The sequence below is a fragment of the Carassius carassius genome, chromosome 7 (assembly GCF_963082965.1).
Source record: "Carassius carassius chromosome 7, fCarCar2.1, whole genome shotgun sequence".
Taxonomy (NCBI): domain Eukaryota; kingdom Metazoa; phylum Chordata; class Actinopteri; order Cypriniformes; family Cyprinidae; genus Carassius; species Carassius carassius.
In genome coordinates this window covers 26,372,790-26,395,698 of record NC_081761.1, presented here as the reverse complement: position 1 = coordinate 26,395,698, position 22,909 = coordinate 26,372,790, and the positions used below count along the sequence as shown (strand labels likewise).

General features: G+C 39.2%; 1 protein-coding gene across 6 annotated transcripts in view; it reads right to left on the bottom strand.

The window, feature by feature from the left end:
• tenm3 (teneurin transmembrane protein 3) overlaps positions 1–22,909 on the bottom strand; it is a 289,016-nt gene that overhangs the window by 182,979 nt on the left and 83,128 nt on the right. The window lies entirely within an intron of this gene.

Sequence of the window (22,909 nt, the reverse complement as noted above, 5' to 3'; positions counted from 1 at the left end):
GGCCTGGGTTTGTGTTTCATGTTTCACCAAAAGAAGTCCAGAGCCTGTGTAGACTGCAAACTCTTTTTTTTCACTGGATGCTACTTTTTCATAGCTCATGAAAATATTTCTCCTCAATTTCTTTAAGAGCAATTAAAAAAAAAAAAAAGGACAGATTTCGGCCAATCCGAGCACAGTTTGAGATTGTTGAAATCTCTTCCGAAACTTAAGAGGGATTTCTGTGGTCTTTTTCTCAGGAGAAAAATCTCCATTTAATCTCATTGCCGTCTAGGAGAAACAACTGAGATAATGTAATTTTCCTTCCTAGACACACATAGAGGGGCCATAAAACATGCACACAGATAACATTCGTACACACTCGCACATTCAGTTCACACGGGGTCTCAAACACACAAATGCACGAATTGGAAAAACATTACAAGACGTCAGTGGGACGGTCTCTGGCTCGGAGAGGTGGAGGAGGCTATAAACACATATAGTGTTTCAATTAAAGTCCCTATTGCTGTGGCTCAGACTCGGTGCCAGCTGTGTGTGGTTACAAAAGCAATGTGGTGGCTCCTTCCAATAGCCCTAAAAAGGCAAAACCACCAAAGCACTTTAACTCCCTCACCGAGAATAAAAAAAGGGGGATGAAACGAAAACAGAAAAGAGAGGAGCGGGGGACATGCTAAGTGGAGTGCAGCAACATTAAGGGCATATTAAAACAAGATGGCCAACAGCTGGTAATGCAGTTTGTGTTGGGCGCAGGCTGTGCCGGCACTCATTAGGGCACAGTGCACCACAGAGCCGCCTCGTTCATTCTCTTCCCCTCTCCTGTAGCCCCTGAAAAACACAAAGCTTCCTCATAATGTTCCCAAGTGTGTAAATCATTCCAAAGGCTGACAAAAAGTACACTGTAAGCCGCAAAAATAATTAGGGCCAACTGCAGCTACCGCCTTTTCTTCTTTCCAGCCTTCTGCACCCGCATGCTTTCCCTCCGACGCTTGCCCATGCAAATAAAACCTTCAGTCCACACTAAAGCCAAGGGGACATTAAAGTTATAAAAGTTGGCCGAGTAGACATGAGGTGTTCCTTACCGGGTCTATCATGCTGGGTAAAACATGCTATTTAACTTCCTCCCACTTTTCTCTGCAGGCCTCTCATTTAAAGCCTTGGTGGAGCTTGTCTTACTTTATGTCCCCTCACATTCTGTGGCCCCATTCTCTGACGCATTTCTCAGCTATCACCCTCTTTTTCTACTCCGACACGCACTCCTTCTCCCTCTTGCTGTCTGATGGGATACTACACAGGGTTACATGAGCCCTAAGGCTGCAGAAAAAGGGAGAGGGAGAAGGAATGAATGAGTGAATAAATGAAGTAGAAGAGGAGAGTGCTGAGCAGCATGTTCTACTGTATGATCTGGCCTCACTAACATGATGCTGAAAAACAGGGAAATTCGGCAACACTCTTCCAAACAGCTGCCAAACCTCCTCGACATGAAAGCCGAGGTGAGACAGCAGGAAGAATTCAGTCGGCTGGGCCCTCAATCCAGTCCTCATCGTTCCATTACTCTCTGTCGCAGCCTCAGAGATGCACTTCACAAACAAGCTCAAATACTCTGCAGTGTGTGCATGCATGGAAAAATAAAAAACAAGTTTATAAGACAAGTATATGATAGTAAGAAATGGATACGAGTGTTGGCAAAATGCAGAAATGAATAACTGAATTGGCCAAATCCCAAAGTACGAAGAACTGGTTAAAACAAAGTGTAATTTGCCAAGGAAATTCAATGCAGACACATATGAGCGATTTCAATAGGTTTTCAAAAGCAACAAAGCATAAATAATTGTCTATTTATGTCCTGACAGTAAAAATCTAGATCAAAAGTGTTTATATAAATATGTTCAAATATTTAAGGTCAATATGTTTTTTTTTTGCATTCAATTGTGATTAATTAACATTTGAAAAATTGGAAGGAAATGAAAAAATAATATTTCAAATTATGTTTGAACTTCCCATACATGAAAGAATCCTGAAAAAAAAAAAATCAATATTCATAATAATATATGGTTCTTCAATATTCATGATAATATATGGTTCTTGAACACCAAATCAAACATATTAAAGCAATTATTAAGGATCATGAGACACTGAAGACTGGAATAAATTCTGCTAGAAAATTCAGCTTTGTCATAACATAAATTACTTAAATTATTTTAAAATATATAAAAAATACTAATTAAAAAACTGTTATATTAAATTGTAATACTATTTCACAATATTACTTTTTGCTGTATTTTTCAACAAATAAATGCAACCTGTGGAAACTTTATGACTGTCATGGACAGAAGAGAGAGACAACAGGGTATGCAGGTAAGTAGATGTTTATTGGAATTATGGAGACAGGAGATGGTATCACACAATCTTGTAGAGGAATAGTTGAGCTGAGTGGGATGTTAAGAGGATGACTTGAGGATACTTGCTGTACAGACGCAGGGTGGACACAGGAGGAACTGACAGGACACGGATGACAGATGGTGGTAGGTAAGCAGGATGATCAGACATTCAGGTATTCAGATGATTCCAAGAGTAGTACAGAGAGTAGAGTCTGTGATTCTCTGACGAGACCAGACAGAAGGTTTTTCTCAATGTCAAGGAAGGATCCTCGGAAGCCAGTATTCCGAGGATGCTACGTCATCGACATCCGTCAAAGGACTGTTCCAATGTCAAGGATCCTCGGAATTTCAACCAAGGACTGAGTCCTTCGTTCGAAGAATATCCCATACACAGGAAAGGATGCATATGTGTATCCTTCGCGCTCTTCGCGCTCTCAAATCACCCACAATCCTATGCGCGCAGCTTTGCTATCTTGTTCAAAAATTCAAAAATGTCGAACGTTAGCGGAGTCGGAGCATTAACGGTTTTTATTTACGTTACCAAACGTTTGTTATAACTGTAGTAAATATAAGTAAAGTTTAACGTTTAAATGCCAGTATTAAAAAAAATATTTAAATTAAGATATGTTATATTTATTATTTATTATACTTCTGATTATTTATTATTATTATATTTTAATATTATAATTTAATTAAATGTTCTATTAAAATACTATTAACAGAAATTGAATTTATATTCCAGTTCCATATCCTGATTTATCAAGTCATTTCAAACTGTGAATTGGAATTTAGAATGCAACTTCTGTGATGCACAGTCCTGATGAACAGAGAGATCTTCTGCACTGCAAAGTGGAAGTCTACTAACTGTGACATTCAAGTAAATTACATATAGTCATGCAAAAAAGACCAGTTCAGTTTATGCAAGTGAACCTGCCCCATCATGATCATTCTGAAAAATCTGGTTGACCAAGGAAGTCTTGTTGATAAAAGTAGGTTAAGAAGCCTGGTGGGGATTCCAGCACAGTGACATCCCCTACACACCATATGCTGGGGACCACCTACGCTGGTCTTTTTCAGCAGGGAGTTAAAACACATTCAGATGAATCCTGCACACAGTGGAAGAGCGGCAGTTCCTCAAAGCACTGAGAGATGGGAGACCTGGGGACTTAGTACAGCAGCTTAGCAATGCAATACAGAACATTGCAATACAGCACATACAGCACATCCCCGGTTCCACCTGACCAAGTGTCGAGGTGTCCTTGAGCAAGACACCTAACCCCAGCTGCTCCCAACGAGCTGGATGGCGCCTTGAATGGCTGACACCGCAGTCGGTGTCTGAATGAGTGTGTGAATGGGTGAATGTGAGGCAAATTGTAAAGCGCTTTGGATGGCCATGTGGTCTGTTGAAAGCGCTATATAAATGCAGTCCATTTACCATTTACCACATTAGCATGAGAGATTACATGCTGTTTAAAGTGTGTTAGGCCTTCAGGGGGTGAGGTGTGGTACTGTAGCTGAGAGAAACTTGAGTGTGTCTTTCCATTCCACATTCATGCTTCAAATTGAGGCCATTTAATAGAGGACAGCTTGTGTCTCTGGTTTCTCCATTAGGGGTCAAAGGGAGAGTTGCTTTTAACTAATCAAATTATTCCAGAGAATATGCGCGCTGTACTGTGCAGGCATGTGGTGCTAACACACAGGACATGTGTGTGTGTGCATGAGAGAGAGAGAGGTTAGTACTGAGTGCATGTGTGAGGGAAAAGCACCACCTCTGCACCTTCTGTCATCTGAGTTTGCCATTCAGTGGGAAAGAACTGGATTAATGTAAGGGACAAATTTGTATGATGTGATGTTAACATAGTTTCTTCTGTCAAATCCCAGTTGTAACACAGCATCATCAATGCAAGTGTTTTATTTACCCTTAAGTAATAATGCAAATCATGCACTGATAGTATGGATAGACTGGGCGCCTTTGTCTATCTAAAATACAATGTAAGATGGTCCTCAGCAAGCCTGAAGGCACCACATCCTCACTGTCTTAGTATAACCAATCCAATAATCCCCAATGTCTACAACAGAAAATTCTGCTTCTTGCTTTATCTCCCAGGGGCAAATATGGACAAGGGAATAGGCTAATGCTAAGTGCCTTAATCTAATCACACAGTCAAGACAAACCTCATTTCCAGTGTAATACCCTCAAAAACCATCCACATAATCCCGGTGACAATCAAAAGAGCCTTCACCCTTGCACGCCGCCGCTTCCCACTGGATAATATGGCCACCTTACAAAAATATCATCATTAGCATAAATCACTTTGATGGCTTAGCATCTGCCAAAGGGTGTTATTGACATTTCTAATGCCCATAAACACAACGTTCCTCGTTGATTCAAATTAACGTAAGTCCCAGAAGTTTCTTTCCTGGATCAGGTCAAATTTGTTCAAGAATAAAAAAGGAGGGTGGGGGGCTTGGGGAGGTTGCTAATTCGTTTCTTCAAGGCCAGCTCACCAGAGATCCAGAGACTGCTCTGATTAATTTATATTAATTTCTGACTGCAGCGTTTTAACATGAGCAAGTGTCAAGCGTTCACACAGGAATAACGGCAACAAGCTTCCTTCCTGTCATGCAATAACACCTTCTTTTGGAGCTATATGACAAACGGGGGAACTGCAAAAGGTGAAAAAATGGTAAGTTCTAAAGAGTGATTTCCATAACCTTGCCATAAACATATGCTATTACAAAAGAACAAAAACACATATGGACACCAAAAAAATGTGATGTCTTTCACATTCACACCATAACAATTTCTGTACAAAATTAAATTAAGAACTTCCCTACTGGAACAAGGAACAACTTTCTTGGTAAAAAAAAAAAAAAAAAAAAAGCCACTGGCCTCTCAGTTCTTTGCTATTTTTATTTGTAAAACATTTTGAATATGACAGTTCTTCAGCTATGTGGACTTATGGGATCGAATAGTGACCACAAGTTGCACACTTCAGAATCTCAGCTGAAGCAGAATGTCACCAGGGTATTGTCATTGTCATCATGGATACTAGGTATTCAGACATCCTACGACTATGGTGAAATACATATTATGTCAAGCAAGCTGAAATTTAATGTCATTGGCTCTCAGAACAGCAACAGTAACAGGACGGGCAACCTCTGACCTCTGAAAAGGTTTGACAGTGGCCCTGTGGGTCTAAAGGAGAGTTAAAGTTTTAAATAGGTCAGCAGGGCCAAAAAGGCCAAAGATGCACACATAAATCGACTGCATTTATATAGCGCTTTCAACAGACCACATGGTCATCCAAAGCGCTTTACAAGTTGCCTCACATTCACACACTCATTCATACACCGACTGCGGTGTCAGCCATTCAAGGCGCCATCCAGCTCATCGGGAGCAGCTGGGGTTAGGTGTCTTGCTCAAGGACACCTCAGCACTTGGTCAGGTGGAGCCGGGGATTGAACCACCAACCTTCCGGTTTGTAGACAATCTACATGAACCACTGAGTCACTGCCGCCCCAACTGTATGTGCCCCATACTGTACGTGCATTTCACAATAGCCTTGACATGTCTCAAGTGCCCTACACATTAAGATGAAAAGGAGAACTTGATTACATCCAGGTTACACTTATCCTTGAGTGGCCGCTCTCAGGTGCAAGCTCTGAGTTACATGTACTTCACTTGATTATCCTAGAAATAAAATTAATTTAGAGGGAAATTGTTGAATATCTCACTTCTGAAAATGAGGGCTATTAAGCACAGCTTCTAGTGTGTGGCAGAATTGTTCTGAAATGTGTGAGAACACCTTCATAAACAGAATCGTTCCTGGAATCTTGTATCATGGGATAGCATTTCACAGAAGAGTGTTAGCGTCAGAATCTATAATTGAGGTGGTGTATGAGAGCTCTGGAGGGCAGACAGGCCGGACAGCCCTGAAAAACCCATAGACAGAGGCAACAACGCTGGTGCCACCAGCGGCTCCAGCATAAGAGGCCTCTCTGGCTAAACTACTGATAAGAAGCATAAAAATCAATGATTAGCGGCTGGCGCCTATGCTAACTCAGCCAGTGCTATTCATTTGGATCAAACATGGCCACTTCCGGCTCAGGCCTTGTGTACTTCTAATGTTTCATGGGCTCTTGATTTGGGCGATGCTCACCACCACATTCATTGACGTTCTGCTAACAAAGAAGAGGGCTACAAATGGACCTGAAGCTCTGATGTAGTGATAACATTTTTATCAGGATTAACTAGCCTCTCAAAGAATGAGACAGGCAAGAAAAGGAGCACAAATTAATTTTAGTGCCCACATGAATGAATCAGAGTATTCCCTGTTCTTCACACATAAGCAGCGGGGAGCAGCATGGCTGAATCATAGGTGCAAATTGCATGATTAAGCAATTTTACATTATATATTTATTTAGTTTTGCAGTGTGCTGAACTAAACCACACTGTGCTAAATACTAAATGAACTAAAAAAGCAACAACAAAAAATATAAAAAAACGACAGACACAAACGCATGTTTCTGTTCAGTAAGTCTACAGGTGCTTCTCAATAAATTAGAATGTCGAGGAAATGTTAATTTATTTCAGTAATTCAACTCAAATTGTGAAACTCATGTATTAAATAAATTCAATGCACACAGACTGAAGTAGTTTAAGTCTTTGCTTCTTTTAATTGTGATGATTTTGGCTCACATTTAACAAAAACCCACCAATTCACTATCTCAACAAATTAGAATACTTAATAAAAGCAAAAAAAAAAAAAAAACATTTAGTGAATTGTTGGCATTCTGGAAAGTATGTTAATTTACTGTACATGTACTCAATACTTGGTAGGGGCTTCTTTTGCTTTAATTACTGCTTCAATTCGGCATGGCATGGAGGTAATCAGTTTGTCGCACTGCTGAGGAGGTATGGAAGCCCAGGTTTCTTTGACAGTGGCCTTCAGCTCATTTGCATTTTTTGGTCTCTTGTTTTTCATTTTTCTCTTGACAATAGCCCATAGATTCTTTATGGGGTTCAGGTCTGGAGAGTTTGCTGGTCAGTCAAGCACACCAACACCATGGACATTTAACCAACTTCTGGTGCTTTTGGCAGTAAGGGCAGGTGCCAAATCCTGCTGGAAAATGAAATCATCATCTTCAAAAAGCTGGTCAGATTTCTTGGTAAACGGGTACAGTGACATTGGTTTTCAAAAAACACAATGGACCAACACCAGCAGATGACATTGCACCCCAAATCATCACAGACTGTGGAAACTTAACATTGATCTTTAAGCAACTTGGGCTATGAGCTTCTCCACCCTTGCTCCAGCCTGTAGGACCTTGGTTTCCAAATGAAACACAAAACTTGCTCTCATCTGAAAAAAGGACTGTGGACCAATGGCAACAGTCCATTTCTTCTTCTCCTTAGCCCAGGTAAAATACCTCTGACGTTGTCTGTGGTACAGGAGTGGATTAACACAACTGTAGCCAAATTCCTTGACACTTCTGTGTGTGGTGGCTCTTGATGCCTTGACCCCAGCCCCAGTGCAGTCCTTGTGAAGTTCACTAAAATTCTTGAATCCAGTTTGCTTGACAATCCTCATAAGGCTGTGGTTCTCTCAGTTGGTTGTGCATCTTTTTCTTCCACACTTTTTCGTTCCACTCAACTTTCTGTTAACATGCTTTGATACAGCACTCTGTGAACAGCTTATTGGCAATTAATTTTTGTGACTTACACTCCTTGTTAAGGGTGTCAATGATTGTCAGAGACCATTTTGAAGGCTCAGGAAACCTTTGCAGGTGTTTTGAGTTGATTAGCTGATTGGCATGTCTTCATATTCTAATTTGTTGAGATCGTGAATTGTGTTAAATGTGAGCCAAAATCATCACAATTAAAAGAACCAAAGACTTAGACTATTTCAGTCTGTGTGCAAGGAATTTATTTAATACACAAGTTTCACAATTTAAATTGAATTACTGAAATAAATGAACTTTTCCTCGATATTCTAATTTATTCAGAAGCACCTGCATGTAGTTTATACTCTACTAAAACTTTGGATCAGTAAGATTTGTTAATGTTTTAGAAAAATAAAAAAAAACTGTCTTCAGTTTCACATGATCCTTCGGAAATTATTCTAATATGCCTATTTTGGTGGTCAAGAAACAGTTTTTCTTATTGTTTTTCATGAAAAAAAAAAACATAAATCAAAATAAATATTTACTGTTACTTTTGATTAGCCAGAAAAGAACAGAACAGAACAGAAAACAAAACTTTCTAACCCTACTGACTTTTGAATGCTAGCGTAGGTCCAGTTTTGGGTTTTGTTTCTTTCTAATGTGTATTCATTATCATTTGAATGCAAATTAATTTGATAAAAATAATAATTAATTTAATTAATTAATCTCAACAAAGTTTGCAATAATTTTCATATGCCAACCTCAAATATAATTTCACTTCATCTTGCATTTAAAACAGTTATTAAAATAAATACTCCAACTCAGAAATAACTAACGTTGTAGTTACATAGCAGAAATGTCAGCAATAATCCCCAGCTGTGACGCAACTTCGCCTTCGACTCTTTTTTTCAACGGACAAGTTTTTTTAATGATTCTGCAGCAGTAAGGAAAAGAAGGAAGGGTGAAAGGACACAAGGATGGATGGATGAAATGATAGAGAGAGAAGTCGATGTGAAGCGATAGCAAAATCTCAAGGGGATGAGGCAGAAATATCTGGCTTTTCTCTTTCTCAGCAGATACTACAGCGGGACTGCAGAATGGCGCCTCTGGGAACAGTTAATACATCACATGAGTCGACACACTACAGTGTCTTTACCTTCTCTTTCATCTCCTCGGATTTTTCTTATATAATATATATACATTTATCTGTGCAGTCTAACCTTTATCCAGTCTGTGCCTCGGCACTCCTTTTTTCGCATCATTCACTTCCCTATCTCTCTCTCGGTGTGAGCAATGTACTGGTCTGTCACCTCATGTCACATGTCAGTGAGTGTCTCTGAATCACCAGAGAGCCCCTCTGCTCCAAACAACTGACTCCATACATATCCCACAAGCCTCTGAGGCTGTCGCTCACACAGCGCCACACAGGGGACAAAGTCAGAGAGAGAGAAAGAGAGAGAGAGAGAGAGAGAGAGAGAGACGGAATAGAAAGAGTTTGTGTCCTTGAAGTGCTCAGCCAGCTCAGTGACCCTTTGTGCATTCAAGCAGTGAAGAATCGCCCTGGTCTAGAAAAAAAATAAAAATCTGCCTCCCGTGCCCCATTTCCCATATTCCTTTGTACTCTTTGAGAAAATGCAGGCCTTGGACTTTGAGAAGGAATGTGTGCATGTATCTATAAAGGCTGTAGACAAGCAGCTCTGGGATGTGTTAAGGCAGTTTTCCCTCAGGTTTCTCTTTCTGACACACTGCTGGTAAAGTGTTTCTCCCTGACCTCTAGCTTGGTCTGTGGATGCGAGCTTAGGCCTAATGGATGAATTACCAAAAAACGACAAGGAAAACACATCCCAAAGTATAGCAGGCATTAGAGAGACTAATAAATAAAGGTTCTGTGCCCTTAGGAGATTACTAAAAACAACAAAGCAGCAAATGCTTTCTCTCGTGCTGAGATGACTCTCAAAATGTAATCCTTACTTCAGCAAGATAAAACAGTAAGCTTCCATTCCTGGAATAATTATAAGAACTGGTATGATAGCCACTTTGACTGGAAGTAGTATTTATTAAAAAGAAATAAAAACATACTTGCTTTTATATGAATTTTAGATTCAAAAGAGAAGATCTCAAATCGCTTCAAATTGCTCTGCCGAAGGCTACAGTGGTGGCTTTCACCTGTCGTCTTCTTCGCCACAGGGAGGCGGCTGTCATCTGAGGTCGTCCTTGACAGTTTGCGGTTTGTTTGTCAGAATATTCTAAATATTCGTGGGCCAAGCAAACTCAACACAAAGCAGATGATTTCAGATTGGAATGTATGGATTTTTGAGGCTTCAAGGCTAGTTTTACATGACTTTATTTATAAAGGAGGTAAAATAAATCATCTGTGTGATACGAAGTGCACTATTTTCTCATTTCTGGACGCGTATAATATGTCCCTTCATCCTCATGAGTAACACAATGTCAGTGGCTAATTTCATAATGTGTAGACTGATTAATCTTCCTTGGTCTCTTTCCCCTTTTTCTCACATACTTTCTGCAATTTCCCACTTTCCCTTGGTCACTTTCCCCTTTTCGTAGAAGCTATGAATGATTTCTTTGTTCGGACAGACAGGCTAATTGAGAGGGCCTTTTCTGAGTATCATTAAAAAGGATGATTGCCGGCCATCCAAAAAATTAATGTCCCAGGTGACCTATAAAACTCAATTGATCTTAACAGTGGGCAGTGGGGGAGAAAAGAGACACACATTTAGACAGGCTTTCATCAGCAATTACACCACATTTTGTAATTAAATTATGTCTTGGTAAGCGTGGTAATTAAATAAGGTGTAGAAGGTTTGCTGGACTATTCCTCTTCAGGTTTGACAGCAAATTAATTTAGCAGAGTGACGCCTAGATAGTAAGATCTTATGCAGACAGAAAGTGTGTTTGCACTGGGGAAACAAAACAAAACTTTAAACAACAGCAGCAACAACAACAACAACACACACACACTCACACACACACACACACACACTCACACACAACAGGAACGAAAACAAAACAAAACACTTATGAAAGTAAAATAAAACTATTCTTACATATTTATTGTATGGATTACCGGTGGTGCAGGTTTTTGCACTGACAGACTCCACACACAGTGCACAGCCTGTTTAATGAATTACTTCAATTCAGACTGAAATGTGCCTGAAATTAAGGGGAAAAAATCCCAGAAGTGTCTCTAAAGAATGACAACCACTGCTACGCTGTAACAAAAATCAGTTTAGCATGGTGCTAAACAATGTTTAGCACTGACGGAAGGTTGTCTGTGGCTCTGTTCTGTTTTACATTTGTCCTCTCTTACGACTTGAACAGAGCAGCACATATCATCTGGGCTTTAGAGGTGCATTGTTAGCTTTTGCTGATTGTGACATATGGCACCACCCCCCGAGCGATTTGTAAGCTATTGATTCATTGCTATGTACTGGTTCTCCATGAGTGGCTTTTGCTTACAAACTTGCTAAAGCAAAATCAACTAGCAGACAACATTTTAAACAGCAATTGTTTCATACGCCGCAAAATTCTTTAAAAAACTCTAGTACTTGCAAACTCACAATGTACAGAGGCAAAAACTGAATTCAAGGATCTGATTAGGAGGTTCCTGTCTTTTACTGTAATTCTGAGCATTTGCATATCTGCATTTTTTCACACTGACCAAAATCTGACATGGAGCCACTTAAGTATTAACCCTAATCAGTATGCGTAAGAATGCCAGTACACAAAAATACATTGTAAATGAAACCTTCTGGCCGTTTCCATTGCGTTTACCTGCTGGACTACTGCGAGGAAGCTCATACTTTGCACAGATGGCTAGAAGCCTTTTCTCTTTCTCCATCTCGTCATCTTTCTCCATCTCTCTCTTATCCCTTTCAGACATCCCCTCCAGTACTGACAACATCAGCCTCTTCTGTGAATACCAAAAGGGCATGGTTCTGTTTTTTTGGTGAAGTTCTCAGGCTGGAAACTTGAGGTTCAAACTGAGAAGGTGATTTGGGAGCACAGAAGGAAATATACTCCTCTGCTGCACTCAAATCACAAGGGCAAAAGCTGCACACTCTGTTCAAATACTTAGAGTGGTGATGAAAAGCCGCCATGTCCAAATTCTAATATTTGAACTAATCTGAATAACCGTCTCAAGGCACATCCGAAAAGAGTCCAGTGTGCAGGCTGATGTCAAACGTCAGGTTAGGGTGGAATAAAAGTGGCTTGTTAATGTTCACTTACACAGTCTGGTTTAACATGGCCCATTGTGCGCAGCTCTCACTCACGGCTCGTGAAACTGTCACTCTGTCAGTCAAAGCCCAGCTCTGGAAAGTGCCACTGTGGAGAGAGTGCTCTTTAATGATGGTGCGCTAGTGTAACAAAGCACGGTTAATGCCATTACGCCGTCAGCGCTGCTTCATAACATCCTTGCCATAATGGCGCTCGTTTCAAACTCAGTTTTACGAGCTGCAATTAACTTTACCCAGATCACCAATTTTTTTTTTTACCTCCAGGTGTTGGGAAAAGGAAATAACACATTCGTACAATGCGAGCCAGAATGCCAGGCTGGTGGCAGCAAGGTGGGTTTCCAGTATCAGGGTATCGGGGGCTGCTTTGGGGCCCAGATCTGGATTCGGTCCACTCTGATGGAATGACAAGAGAGTTATACAACACCACCATTGGACAGAAATGAGTCCAGGGATGGCTTAGAGCATCTAGCAGGGTCTGCTTATAATCTGTCCATGTCGGGGGGTGCTTATGAGGGGGGCAAGGAGGGTCGTACGCCAGTCTGAGTGGTCTACACTCAGTGCTAACAGAACACAGCTGCTTCTCGTTCACGCCGGGTTAACTGAGATAAGAGCACTCACTCTATCAAGCCAACGCTGCTATGTATACACAGCACTGAGATTAGTTTGCACATGTGCAGGTCCTGTTAAATGATGGACAATAACTAAAAGTTCTACTTGCTCATCTATTTATACTCTAAATGCTTTTAATTAATGTTCTTAAATGGACATTACATGCCTTACTATGAAGCTAATACTATAAAGAAACAGAGAAAAGAAATGCTAGGCTTAATCAGGACCATCAATCAGTACACTGATTGAACAGATGATTTGATGTTTCCTGACATAGGACCTTTAACCTGTCCACATGTATCCGTATTTCCTTCCTGCGCTACATCTGTTCTCAAGAAACAACTTGCGGTCCAAATAATGAACTTTTCTCAGCAGTGTTTCTATCCTGTCCTCATTCTACTTGATCTTTCATTACAAAGCCTTGTTACCTGATAAAAAAAAATGAAAGAATGAAAGAAAAAAACACATGTTTCAATGCTGAATCACAGAATCTACATGGAGGGACATGAAACTGCTGTATGTGATGTCGACTGCTGTTTCTTTGCAGGCATTTGATGCCCACTGATTGTAATGTCTTTGAAGTAACCCTCTGCTGCACAGACCTATTCTCAGAAAGAACTGTAGGTAACTGTGTTTTACATTGTATTAGCTCTCTGTGTTTAAACTGAATCCATATGGGTCAGTTATATATGTGTGTATCTTGTGCTCAAGAGAGCAGGAAAGAGAGAACGAGTGCTTTGGTATGTAATAGTTATTTTTGACTGGCCACATATTTGGTATTCAGAACAGGCCTTCATGCTCTATATGAATGATATTTACACATAATACACAATATAATAAATATAATATAATATAATATAATATTAGCAAATTTTCTAAAATAAGTAATTATATAAGTAATTTTAATTCTCAATTAAAATACATTTAAAATGATATATGTGTTGTTAAAATCTGACAAAAAAATGACTGATCTACGCCCAGTGGCGGATCTAGAAAATTTTGCATGGGGGGGCAAAGGGGTGGCAAGAGGTCTTGGCAGGGTGGCAGGGGTACATGGAATCCCTATATATGAATTGCTTTAAAAAAAAACACAAAAACACTTTTAAACTACAGTAGTTATTGCTTAATCATGCCCTTACACACTACAACGTTTTTTAATTCACAACACACACACCAGTTATGTTTAGACTACTTAATTCTATTGTATTTGTTATTTCCCCAGTTGTAACCTGGTTTCACTGCTGTGATATCTGAGAGGAATTGGATTTAATAGGACTGCTTAGGCTTAGCTAATCAAATGATCGATCTCCTAACTGGCACTGTATTGTGTGTTGTAACGTAACAGCCCAAACTAAAATTGGGTATTTTTATTTAAAGTAATTAATTAATTATTAAAGCGATTTAAGGGAATAAAGAAAAAGAAAGGCTTGTTGTATTAGTGAAATAATTGTAACTATTTGCAACTAATATTTTATTTTTAATTTACATAAATGAATCAAGGAAATTATAGCATATTTTCAATTCAAAAAGGCAAAATGTAATAAATAAAAAAAGTTGAACTTTTCTATTGTAAAACAGTCAAATATTAAATTATCTACTTACATTTTACCAGGCATTTGTTAACTTATTTAATAATTTTGACATTGATGAGCTAGACCGCTGAACTTTTAGTCTTCCTAACAACAAACAGAGCGTTGCGTAATGTAGTGCATCAGAGCAGCATCAATAATAATATCAAGTGAATCTCTTATCTGCATCTTAAGTTTATTGCCAATAATAATGACAGGTTTGCGAACGTGAACTCGGTGAGCTCGCGCAAAACACATCTTCAGCACAGCGACTCATTTAAACGCCTTTGATTGGCCGATGTGATCAACATACATGTCTGTGATTGGCTACAATGCTCAACGTTGCAAAAGCACGTCAAAAGTACCTTTAATGCAAAGGGAATAATATAAATAAAAATGTAATATGCACTGTTCATGATTAGTTAATCGCGGCCGCTGTAATCTGATTCACATTTGTTTTTCTGATGAATTGTTTTGCTCTGTGCAATTTAACAAAATATTCGGGGCTTTACTAAAAACTTTAGTTTTACTTTTTTAAAAACTTTAGCCCAGCCCTAGCGCTGCCCCTCAATATTTTATATTTTTTATTAAGCTGTTCTTGTCTTTACTAAAATCAAAATCAGGCTAATCAAAGAGAAGAGTGCTCTTACAAATCACGAGGGAGCGATTTGACCGCTGATTTTGCCTAACGTAATAGACTCGCTGTTTTTGCTGATGCTGAATCGTCTTTAGCATACAATACATTCATTACAAATGTAACTTTAAGTTAAACGTGTGTTTAAACTACACCTGGGGAAACTCACTTCACCTTCAGAGGATCTGTCCGGGGCAGTTCAGTCTCTGGTTGCAGGGCCACCGCACCGAAGCAGACTCGCTGTGTGTATGAGCCAGACTGAGCGAACGCCGCTCTGCACGTTTGAATCAGGGACGTAACTAAGTATTTGAGGGGCAGGGGGGAAGGGCGAATAATACATTTTGGATCATTAAAGTTAGGGGGGCAGCAGGGGGGGCAAGGCTCTAGAGTGGGGGGGCACCTGCCCCCCCTTGCCCCCCTGTAGATCCGCCCATGGCTACGCCCATTTGAAGTAGATAGAGTCAGCAAAGTCCATTTTGGGAAAAATCGAGTTAAAGTTATCTGAAGGTTCCAAAGCAAATATCGCCAAGCAACATTACTATTTTCTTATAGTAATAATCATTACTATATTATTAATCACAATATAGATTTTTTATTTTATCTTTTTTAAATAAAAACTGATGTAAAAAAAAAACGGAAAAAAATATAGTAACAAATAATAATATAGTGTGTTCATTACAAATAAATTGATTATTAAAACTACAAAAGCAGTTAAATTAAGAGCAGCGTGTGATTCCCTCTTTTATTTTATTGTTTGAGTAAAATTGATGAGACAGACAGCCTATATTAAGACATAGTGTTTTGCATGAATCTAATATAATGTTACACATCTGATGTTTTTCTCCAACAGTTCCCCAAACATTAACTTAAGACATAATTGATTATGTTTGCGTGAATACTGTAATTCTGTGTATATTTATCGATATCGCACGCTGCCGGATGCGCCACTATGCACGCACTTCATATGAGAGTCAGCGTGAGAAGTGAACAGAGAAAGGGTACTACAAATAAAGATCATTTTAGATGTCTAATTACTATTTGGAGTATTGGGATCACTAAACGAGGGCTTAATGAACCTCCTTTTGTGAAAAATTTACATTTTGATTTTACATGATTGAAATTTCTTTTTGTCACATCAGGAAATGTCAAAACACCTCCTTACTGAATAATAAGGCTATTTAAATAAACCTTTATATGAATAGAATTTCATTTTCCCATTCCATGGTTTGGCAGAATAGAGACCATTAATTTAAATTATTTAATAATTCAGTATCATCAACCTGGTAGCAATTTTCTTTGAATCCAAGGTATGATATTATTACTAGAAATGACCATCAGGTGGTGAAATATATGTAAATATTTGCATTTTAACAGTGACAGTGTATGGAGACCTCAAGATAATGAGGTGTGTGGAAATGAAAGGCTTGATATGAGTATAGAACAAGCTATTAATTAAACTGAATACAGACCATCAGCATTGAGATGACATTTCGATCCTATAGTTTACACCTAAGTTTACCATAGTGAAGCTATTCCAGCTAACTGCATTTACAGAAATACACAAACAATCACGCACTGGAATTGCAGCCACAGGGCCCTTAGGAAGTGCAGTGTTTCTCAGTAAACACACTCTCTGTTATGTGAGCGATAAGGCTGTTTGAGTGAGCTGCTGATAGCTCATCCTTCTTACAAAACAGACACATTTGCTGTTGTTACACTGCTGAGGTGAGTTCACGACCCTCACGGGAAAACAATGCATCTCAGTTTAGCCTCCGGAGGTGCCACAAAACCATAGCCATTCAGCCATGGCATGGGATGAAATCAAACTAGGCAGTCTTTTGTGTCATTTTTTTGTTGTTGTTGTTTTTCTCTTTCTTTCATGTTTTTGTGGGCTTTCTGACCAGTTAAGCAACAGCTACCTGTACGACTGGATAGATTGTAGTTTCAAGCCGGAAGGCAAAAGTTTGTTTTCCAAAAATGTTGTACTATTGTTGGCTTGCTAAACAACTGGAACACTGCAGGAAATGTACCTTGAGGGAACAAAAACTGAGATACTGGAAGACACCAGCGGACTATGTGAAGCTCTGCTTTAGAAGGTGTATTCATAAACCTGATGTAAGATACAGTGGTGCATAAAAGCTGTACTAAATCATGCTAGTCTGACTCACCTGTGATAAGTAGTACTGCTTTAGTTCTGTGTAAATTCAATGCTTAAACTAAGCTGTTGTCATGAAAAATAGTGGGTAATATATACATATAATCATTGCATTCTTTATAACTAAACCTCACAATTTTTACAAATATTTTTCTAGATTCTTTTTGTTCTTATTTCTGTATTTTACATTTGTGTGTAAATTGCATTTTTGCCTTATTTGCATAAACTATTAACAAAATTTTTTTTTCTGTGTTTCAGATGCAGTTATTGTCTGTTTTGCAGTGTAAAAATGGCAAGAAAGAGTTTAATTGATTTTATATAATATGCTTTACTACCAGTAAATCTCTGCCTGGTTATTTTTATTGGTTCATGTAATGTCAATAAAAGGCTTGACTGTAAGAATAATGTCCAGAGTAAAAATGAGCATAGATTTCCCTGTTTCTGCCTGGAATAAAAACAAAGAACTGAACGCTTTTTCCATTAGCAAGATAAATGGCATAATAAATACTTATCAAAACCACATTTTACAATACGAAAGCAAAATGTCATTGTGACATGTACATAAATGTTTCATTTGTGGTCTTCTCAACTAATCACCTGTCGCTAATAAACTATGTGAATTTGCAGGTGTAAACAATCATCATGCTTTCTTGAACGCCGCCCTGTTTCACAGGTCTATTCAGCTTATTTATGTGCCACGCACATCAGAAGTCTGGCTCATTGTTAGTTATTGGTGGTGCAATCGTTGTGCAACGGCTTTCTTTTCTTCTGCAATCTTTCCCAACAGCTCGTTCCCATCGCCATCACCCTGTATCTTCCTGTGCCAGGTTTCTAAGCTAAACCACTGATATCAATAACTTAGTGAGGACCAGAGGACCAGAGCTAGTGTGGCCCCCTCAACCCCAGAGCACTTTAAACTGAAAGAAACAACAACGGCATTGCTTTTCTATTCATACACACACTCTGCCGCAACATGAATGTCATAACCCTTATATAAGTATCTCATTTTATAATACAAAACATGCTTGGCCTTTTTCCGCACTCGAGCTCTGATTTTTTCTCTCTCTGCAGTCATATTCAGCACCTGGTTATTGTTAAAATGCATTCTTTTTACAGACTTTTTGAACATATTTATCTCTCTATAGCCCATTTAATCACGAGTCCAATTAAAGCGGTCTTGTCTGAAAAAGCATTAGCCTGCTAAAAAGGAAGCAGGATGCACTAAACTACATATATTAGATGCATTAAGACGCTCCTAAGATAAAAAGCTTTAGTTCTCATCTAATTGCTTATTAAGCACTTTTGTAAAGTTACCTGAAGTAATTAGGTGAGTGCGTTTTTAAATTGCAACATGCTCGATCGTGTTTGGATGTGCTGCTTATTAGTACACAATTTTGCATGCTGTAATGTTAAGGTGTGTATGTGTTTGTCTTTCCACCTAAACCCAGGCATCCTCCATGAAGGAATTTCTGTGCCCTGAACTGCCGGAGTAAGCCGGTTAAGATATTTACAGGATTTGCATTACTGTTGAGACATTTCTCTTAATCTCATTAAGCTGACACCTATGACCCTCTTTATATATAACATAAGGAAAGGAGGTAGACACTTCACTCCATCCAGCAGAAAATCGTTCCCCAAGGTCTCCACCACCTCAGATGATTCAGCAAAACAGTAACACAGACTATTGGTGCTTATGGCAATGCAAGTAATAGAAAAGAGTGCTTGAGAATGTCCTGACACGATAAATCTGGCTTGACCGGTGGTCACTACTGCTGAGAAAATTTGGTGGATTTACAAACCAGACACACACACACACACACACACACACACACACACACACACACACACACACACACACACACACACACACACACACACACACACACACACACACACACACACACACACACACACACACACACACACACACACACACACACACACACACACACACACACACACACACACAGACAGACTGTAAGCTCTTGACCCAAACCAAATAGGTCTCTGTGAGTGTTCAAGTGAGGCATTCCAGTCAGGGGAAAAAAAGGTGTCAGGACGGAGAAGTTCCTGCTTCTCTCCAGTCAAATTCTTTGATGTAGCTTCACAGGCTCTTAAAAAACAGGGCGAGTTTAGATGCGAGTTCTGGAACTTTCTCTCCCTCAGCCGAGTACATGGACTAATGGCAGCGCAACCGCTTCCATGCTCACAGCAGGACAAGCTCTCTCATATATGCTGTGCAATTTTTGATTAAAGCCCCTCAAAATAATAAAATAACCAATATCAAAATGGAGACACATTAAAACCTCAGTCGGGGAGCGGTGCTAACGAGACCCTGAATATTCAGTTGAGGTCTTCGGTTCTTTCTCCCGTAGTTAGGGTTCTCCCCCTTCTCTGTCCCTCTTCCCCTCAACCCCCTGTAGTGCGCAGATGTGTGTGTGTGTGTGTGTGTGTGTGTGTGTGTGTGTGTGAGAAAGAGAGAGACAGAGAGAGAAACATGGGAGCTTCAAACAAGCTCAAAATCAAAAACAGATCCAGAGGAGCAGGTGTCATACGATGGCTGCATATAACAGAAAATGCACAACATTTCCTTCTGGATCTAAAGAAAAGTTGATGATCATTCAGAATACAAAAACAAAAGTCCTGGCTTGAAAGTGATTTTAAATTAAGAAATGTAAGAAATGATAACTTATTGAGCATGGGTGCATTAAATTGATCATAATCTATCTATCTATCTATCTATGTTAAAGTAAAATTGATTCACTAGAATATTATAGTAATATTTCACAATTTGTTTATACTGTATTTTCAAACAAATAAATGAAGCCTTGGTAAACATTTTTAAAAACATTAACAAACAAATAAATTAATAAAACATATTGTACTGTCTTCATACATATATGTAATGTCATAAATTCAAATACAAAAAGAAGCAAAGAAAGAAACAGAATAATTGTCTTTGCTCTAGTGTAAAATATGGTTTTGTGTGTGTGTGTGTGTGTGTGTGTGTGTGTGTGTGTGTATGTTTGTGTGTGTGTGTGTGTGTGTGATTGTGTGTCTTTCCCTCTCCTTTCATTCGCTCCCTCCGGGGGAGTGAGCAGGTGTCCAGTGACCCAGGAAGAGGGAGACACGGGTGAGCATGCGGTGAAGCGCATCCCTGGCTCAAATGTCCCCTGGAGACGGAGGACAAAATATCCCTCCTTTGTTAGCGGCCATCTCTCACTCACCCTCTCCTTTCCTTTCTCCCTCTCCCTTCTTCTCTGCTGCAGTGGAACACATTGTGCTCAGGTGTTTCTCCCGACCCCTTCTCCATTACAGGATATTAAGTCCAACGAGCGAGAGCAGGCATTGCGACTGCACTCTATGCCGAGCCGAGAGTGTCTCTGTGCGAGCGTCTCTCAGTGTACTCTCTAATAGAGTTTAAGGGTGAACTTGGAAATGTGGGCCCACTATTGAGATCCTTTCACTAGAACCGTATCTGACAGCACTACACACATCTCTTTCACTTCCACTCTCAGACTCGGGTTGACAAATCCCACTTTTTCCCCAAATGGAATTAACCTCCATTGCGTTTGAAGTCAAAAGGCAGTGTTGCGAGGGCCGACGGCCTATCCGCACAAACACAATCAAGCTCTGAGGCGACAAGCAGAAAAACCTTGAAAGCTACAAATGACTCCATCTTGAATTCAGTAGAGAGGGGAGTCAGGGAAAGAGGCCGAAAAAAGCCAAACAGTGTGTCAATCATTTGGACACACTTTCTTCCATGGTGATGCCATGCAATGTAAACAGGAAATCTTTTGGTATGGCTGGAGAAAGCTTTTTTCAACATTCACGTCAAGAGGCATGACTTGGAGTGAAATGGTAGCTGAAGTTAATACCAAAGATCTCGTAATGCATAGAAGTGAAACAAACCAAGGAAAGAAAGAAAATGTTCTTTTTATTTTCTCCTCATGGACTCACTAACACTGTCTGCAGCTGGCTCTTGTTAGGACATAAGCCTCAGCAACTGCAGCATATGCCACAATTCAATGAGACAATTAAGAAAAAACCCACATGCACTTATGTTACATGTTAACACTTGTGCAAAAAAAAAAAGTCTCAAAATTCGCTCTATTGCAAACCCTACTGATCTGTCCGACAGAGAAGGCATTTTAAAAAACATCACAGGCTGTTACAAAAGATGACTGTTTATAACTTAATTATGCTGCATACAATATCTTATTTCATAGGGATCCCTCAGAGTGAAGACAAGCTCAGTCAGAAAATAAATCCAAGTTGGGATAAACGATGGTCATAAATAAGTATATATTTATTGTAACAATAATAATTTAGTTAATATTTCATGCAATAATAATAAAGGATAAAATAGTGAAATTAAAAAAAAAAAAAAAAAAAAAAAATATATATATATATATATATATATATATATATATATATATATATTTAAGGGAATTAAAGTAACAGTTAAATAGTGGTTTGTGATTTACTTGGTAATAATTATATATATATTAATTATAAAAATGCCCATGGAGTTTAAAATTATTGTTTTATTAATACTTATTAATATCACTTTATAATATTTCAAATAATGCTTCTATAATGAAGCTTCCTCATTTAATATCTCCTGTTTTTCAAGACATGGGCAATTCTGTTAACTAAGAAAAATGCTAACATCAACTCTCAGACTTGACTTGACTTTCTTCTTTTATTTTTATTATTATTATATTTTTTCATATCAATCTGAGATACACACACATACAGCTTCTTTCACAAATATTAACTACATTAAGAAAAGTAAATCAAGAATCCGCAGAATATGCTCCCTAAGGATCAGTGCGTTCATTGCACTGGTCATCAGAGATATGAGCGTCACCCCACACATTCATCTCATAATGGAAGCAAATATAACAATCCTCCACACTCAGGACTTTGCTTTCCTTAATTAAGCCAAAAGGTGTTAATGAAAGTGATTAGATAAGGTCTTCTTAAAGGTTATTTGCACACAACACCTGTTAGTCTAAGGAATATTAATAAATGAGAATAGGTGACTGGAGAGTGTGTGTGCAGGGAAGATAATGAATGATTCAGCTCTTCATTTGCTTCATTTCCCCCCTTTCTTTCAAAATGGCTGTCCTTTAGCTCATTGTCAGCATCTTTAATTCTCAATTCATTTCATGAAAAAAAAAGTAGAGAGAAAAAAGAGGGGGGGGGGGGGCATTTCATTCTCAATTGGACCTGAAAAGAACAACAAGAAACAAATCTTAGGGATTTTAGTGTGAATAAAAATATAATCAAAAAAGCATGTGAGGGCGTGATGACCTCTCCCCCCCGCCGAGGCCCGGCTCTGGGAGACTGGCAGCGGAAGTGTGGCGGTGAGGCCCAGAGGAAGCCTGTCACCTGAGCATTCTTTGAACCATCACAGCTGCTTTGTGGGAATGAACGACGGCACCAAAGAAAAAGAAGGAGAGAGAGAGAGAGAGGGAGAGGGAGAGAAATCGTCGCTTCCATCACTTCTCCAGGTTTCAAGCATGATCAAATTTACACTTCAAACCGCTGGGGCCTGTTAACCAGCCATTGTGTGTGTTTGCTCATGCGAGGCGGAGCATTCCAACGATGGCTAGGTAAGGTCTCCTAGCGTCCGA